This window comes from Strix aluco, chromosome 3, assembly GCF_031877795.1.
Source record: "Strix aluco isolate bStrAlu1 chromosome 3, bStrAlu1.hap1, whole genome shotgun sequence".
Taxonomy (NCBI): Eukaryota; Metazoa; Chordata; class Aves; order Strigiformes; family Strigidae; genus Strix; species Strix aluco.
Window position 1 is genome coordinate 57,943,922 of NC_133933.1, and position 6,059 is coordinate 57,949,980.

Sequence of the window (6,059 nt, forward strand, 5' to 3'; positions counted from 1 at the left end):
ACTCTGAGAAATGATTTCTCAAAATAGTGGTGATGGTGGAAACCTTGATGCAATCCATGAGGTGAAGCACTGAGAGAAAAGAGAGACACCCAAAGGTCTGTTAAGTCATGTGACAAGAGTGATTTAAAAGTGGATTTCTGGGCAATTAACAGTGCAAAAAGGCAAAATTAGTCCAATGAATTTTTAATGATAAATACCGTGTCAGTTAAAACTATGAAAACATTTATCTTCTTGTGAAATATGCAGATCCACACTGGGGACTTAAAAGAGCTGTAAATACAGAAATTGGAAGGCCATTTACAATAAGAAGGTGGTAGTTTTTTCATACAGCAATCCTTTCAACCATTTGTTAGTCTTTACAAATAAATTAATTACTTGTCCGTGTCTAATTTTCCACCATTTTCAGCCCTTTTGGAAGTGTAAGGCTCCTGTGGGTTCAGTGGAGCCACTCAAAACTGTGGTGTACATTAGAGAAAGGAGCCTTCAGAGTCTTGGCCCTTATGCCGTGGTGGTTTGCCTGGTTTAACTTACAGTGTTTAGTTTGCTACGTGAGCATTTGGCATTCCTATATGAAAAATCACTCAAAAATCATCACTCAGTCCTATGTTACAACAGTAAATTACTGCAGAACAGAGACAAAAGGGAAGGCACTCTAGTGTACATTGGTAATGGGAATAATAGCGACCAAAGGGATGAAGAGTGAGCAAACTTTTTCATGGGGAGGCTCCTGGGCCTGCGGCTCGGTGGGGCCTGTGGCTGGCAGGGCTGTGGGGAGCTGGAGACCGTCCCTGCTGTGGCATTGCTGGGACAGCAGCTGACAGCTCCAGGGGCTGATGCGGGGTGCTGGGCCGTGGGGGAGCACCAGGGGGCCTGGCAGGGACAGTCAGGGCTGGTGGTGCCCTGAGGATGCTGATGCTGGTGAGTATTTGCTGGTGCTGCAAGCACAGCTTTACTGCTAGCAAGTTTTCTGGTGACTGTATGAAGAAATTGTTGGGGAGGTGGCAAAAGAGCCAGTTTTGCTCGAAGTAGGAAGAAGGTCCTATTAGTTCAAAAAGCTTAAGGCCAGACCCAGATCACCCTGGGGCATCTCACCACAGGTCCCCGTGCTATGATCCCACCCCGGTGGTCCACGCCTCTGGGTGTGCTGTGTCCTGGCACACCAGGTCTGCACGTTACAGCCTGCTCTGCCAAGCTGGTGGCTTGGGGTTGCCTTGGGAAGCTTTCTGTCTTCCTCCTAATGAGAAGGTCTTATTAAAAGATCCTCATCCTTTTTTTAATGGAGGCCTTTTATTTCTGGATGTGCCTTTTGGGATTTAGCTGTTGACTCAGTAAGATAGTGAGCAGCTGAAATTATGTACATCTCTAGGAATTTATGAAGCTACCATGTTTCACTCCCACCTCCTGGCATGCAGCCATATGCCTGGGTAGGCAGCTCCCTTTAAAGGGATGACACCCAGGTTCATGTTGCAAGATGTGAACATCAGATTTTACCATCCTGAACTGGCTTTCTCAATGACAGGAGTCAGTGCAGACAGAGGACTACAACTCCTGTCATGGTTACTGAGGAGAGGGGGTCATAAAAGTGGTATGCTGTCAGTCTGAAGCAGCATCGTTTCCCCCCATGTGGGGCCTCAAATGTGGGGCTCTTCATGCAAGTGTCCTGCACCTGCTGTTGACCTGATGCTGTGAGAAAGGCCCACCAGCGACTGCTGCTCATCCTTCTCCACTTGAAGCCTGGGCTCTACCAGCAATGGGAAACAGGAAAGAAAAGGGAAGTCTGCCAGGAGGAACGATCCCCCTTGCCTGCAGTGTCTAACCACGGGTACTGGGGAATATAGACTTCACCTAGTCCATTGTGGATTGCTTGCCTTTTTATTTTGGCTTTGGATGGCTCTGAAGACAGGTCTCTGCTGTAAAGTTTCCCCAGGAATACTAGCACCCATGGCAATGCATTGCATGACTGTCCAGTTATTGTGATGAGATACTCAAGAGGTATGTCAGGCCAGTGACTTTATAAAGGGTATGGAGCACTCATCACAGACATGCGTGAAATGGGGCGAAACACAAAAGGTTTCTAGATTCTTGTCATGCTGAAGGTCAGTCCTGCTTAAATGCAGATCGGGCACAGCTCCTTCCAAAAGGCCTTAGATACAATACAGGCTGTGCCCCTTGCCCAGGAACTAGCCTGTATCCAGCGGCATGACTGATAGAGGCTACACAGGTGTAGCCTGAAAGGCTCCCTCTAAGGACCCATAATTGCTGTCAAATCTGATCCTAAGGTTAGTAATAGAAAACAGCTTTATTAATGTCCTGGGATCTACAACTAGCAACAAAGCTAGCAAGGAACACTGTGGTCTACTACCTCATTATAAATCTGTAAATCCTGCTTAAATGTGATGGATCTACCCCGACAACAACTTACAGTTTTCCAGTTCAGAACTGTGAGCCCCCCAAAAGCTCTTTGTGAGAGTGACTATTCTGAATTTCTGAAGGAGCGCTAAACTTTTGGCACAGGCTCCACCCACTTCTGAATCTAGTAGCTGATGAATCATCGAGAGAAATTTTCCCGATCTCCTTCAAACTGAAAAACACATTACAGATGTCATATTCTATCAGGAACTATCTTATCTAGCCCGTACCCTAGCTTCCCCAGGAACTGGTGACCATCAAAACATTAGCCCTTTCCCACTAAAAGCCTGAAGAACACTTTTTTGACTCAGGCTTCTCCAATACAAATACATGGCAGCACAAAAAAGAACAGACAAAAGTGACTGAACCAAAACATTACTTCGCATATCCTCCTGCGGGAAAAGAATGAAAGAAAAACACATGACAGATGGTAATCAAATCACTCACCCATTAGAAACTGCTCCAACAGCATACACTTCAAGAATCCATATAGAAATAGCAGACAGCAATCCATGCTTCAGCGAGCTCTGTTCACAGGCTAAGGATGGTGAATCTCTTAATAAATCCTTGTCTTTTAGTTAACTTTCGTATTTCTGTATTGCACATGCCTTCTATTTAACCATTTCTTCTTCAGGGTTGTAATTTGTGCTTTCTTTGGGAGTGATGGTGTTTTTTTAAGACTTTTAATGTAAAGGACTTGTGAAAATGAATTTTATTTTCTCATCTGGATGTCATAAAAATAAATAAGCAAGATAGGAACCTTTCTGCTTTCAGAAGAGGGGAGAATAAAATGGCACCAGGAGGATGCCTGTTCTGCATAATGATTTCTGTCTGAGCCTCTCTTTTTCTCTCACCCCCATTCTGTAGGAAAAATCTTCCTTAGTTCTCAGGATAAATGAGCTGTATTTTGAAATAAGGGTCAAGAGCAGGTGGAAGAATGCCCATTTCTATTCAGCAGCTAATGACTAAGGATCCTAGTGATTAGTACCTAGTAATTTCCCTCCCATTCTAAAGAACTTGAATGCATGAAAGAAGATAATTGCAATTTAATTTAACAAAATAGAAAGCAACAGTATAAAGAGAAGAGAATATGACATAAAATGAGACCATGTGGTTTTTTTGACCACACTTGAGAACATATCCTCACTTGCCTATGGATAAAAATTCCCCTTTGCTCTCAGTAGCAACTCTTAAATACCAGAAAGAGTAAGCAAATAAAAGCAGGAGATATGCTACTTTGCAAAAGGTTTCTTTTTTTGAGGGAGGATGGAGAAGAGAAAACAGCATGTTAGTAGACTGGTATTTTAGAGTCCTTTCCACCAATATTTTAGCTGCAAAGGTAAGCAGAAGTTTTCTAAAGAAAATGAAAATTGTATTTGTCTCCAGATTGGTTCTTGTGGCAGGAAATGTGAACGGTTGCAGCAACAGAATAGAACTGAGGGCAGATAGATTATATTCCCGGCACTGCAATGATTATACATTGTGCTGAAGAGCTGAGCATCTGTGTACCTCAGCAAACTAGGTAGAAAACCACTCACTGTGTTAATCAGTTAGTTAACTAGTAGGAAAAATCTTTTGAGTTCTGTAGATAAAAATCACCATGGGATAGACATGAAAAGATAGACTCCGGCAGAGGCATAATATGGCTCCAGTCTACTTCAGATGAATAAACTCATGGTCAGTCTCCTGAGCCCTGGTAGGAAATTATGTTTGTAGGTTCAGTTCTACCCAACTTCCTTAGCGTTTGGTGTTTTAAAATAATTTAGCTATCATAGTGGGACTTTTAAACTGTTACCATATAATTGCTACCATTCACAGTGCATAATACTGCTTCAGACAAAAGAGTAGAAGATTTAAATATTTTTCAGAGAGCTACAAAGAGCATTTTTGTGTGCCAAAAGCAATCATGTAAGCCAGTAGGCTAACTCTTCGGCACACAGGGAACAATACCATGGAGCCACGGGATGGCAAGCCTCTCTTTTTTCACTTCTTCAGGGCTTCAGTTCTGTTTCTTCAAAATAGGGAAGTTCAATATATGACTTGTGCCTTTCTGCCTCTTAACACAGCATCTCCTGAAGGAAGCTATCTACACCCCACTCTTCAGGCCATCTGTCTCAGCTCACGTGTATGCACAATTCTTATACACCCTTGTCCATCTGCCACTCAGCTGAGCTACGTGCTGGTTTTGTGAAAACCAGGTGATACACCTGACCTCAGGACTGACAATAGCAGCTGATCAGTCACTGGTGGGAGTTAAGCCCATCTCCCTTTTTCCAAGAGAAAAGGACAGTTAAAAAGACTACCTAAATATAGAGCAGAAAAAAAAATAACCATGTCATTGCATCTAGGACATCGTCTAGAGTTACTATGTAGGATTTGGAATCCAGTTCTTGGAGTTATTTAATAAAATAAGGTGTTTTCATTGCTTTAATATTGTTTTTATGAGACTCTTTTTTTTTTTTTTTTTTTTAGAGCAAAAATGTGTAAAGGATAAGTTTCTGAGAAAAAGCAGGCCCTCTAATAAACCTGGAATTAAGTAAATAAAATGTTTCTTATAAAATCAGTAAAAGCTTTTGGAAATTTAGGCTCAAAATATAGATGTTTATAACATAATGCATGGCACAGTGGTTTGGAGGAGAACTGAAGGACAGTCACAAAAGATATTTCAGACATATTTCAGATATTTCAGACATGATCTATTAGAGATACCTTTCTTGGTGGTGAAAAATCTATTTTCACATTCTGGCAAGAGAAGATTTGAATTCATAGCTGCCTCTCTAATATAAAAATTAAGCAAAGCAAATCTTCATGCAGAATTATTATATGTGGTTTGCACTATGGATAAAAAGGCAATTTGAACTGAAATTGAAACAAAAATGTGCAGTCTTCTGGGACAATTTTCTTCTGGCCACTTTCCTCATAAAGAAGTGAGAAGCAGTCTTTGTATTTTCTGTCAAAGAAAATATGAACTTCATCAAGGATGTTATTTCTTTGATTTATAAAATCAGAAGTACAGAAGGATCTGCAGTACTCAAGCCACAAACCAATGTATTTATTTAACACAGATGAAAATCTGCCTCCAAAGATGTTTTCTTCAAGTTTAACAGGCTTTGATGTTAAAATTAGTTCATAAAGATTGATGTAGCTTCATGGCAGATTAATAATTGTTTTCTTTAGAGGAGTGTCAATTTAATTATCTGTCCAAAATTCACCTTCAAGCCCACCTGGGTTATTACACTGACTCAGAGAAAGCACCTGGTTTTACACGGGGGTAGGATGTGTACTCCGCACCGCCCAGCCTTTGTTCTGATGCTGAGCTGAGGGAACAGGCAGTGCTGAATCACAGACTGCACAGGGCATGAAACAGCCAGGGAGACATCATGAAGCTGTCAGGCAACTACCCGGTGCTTCAGGGTAGTTAAAACTTACCTGGTTGCTGCTAGAGCCAGATAGCATTTCTGGTAGAAGACAGGGATGTATCTATGTGCAGTATATGAGGTGGTTAGATACTACACCACAAGGGAATTTTTGCGAGGCAGTGCTCAGCTGGGCAGCAGAACTGGCTGCTTTGTGCTGCTGATGCAATGGGGTCTGGTCCCTGATAACTTCTTTTCTCTGAAAGGCACAGTAAATCTGGAACAGGAGAGGCC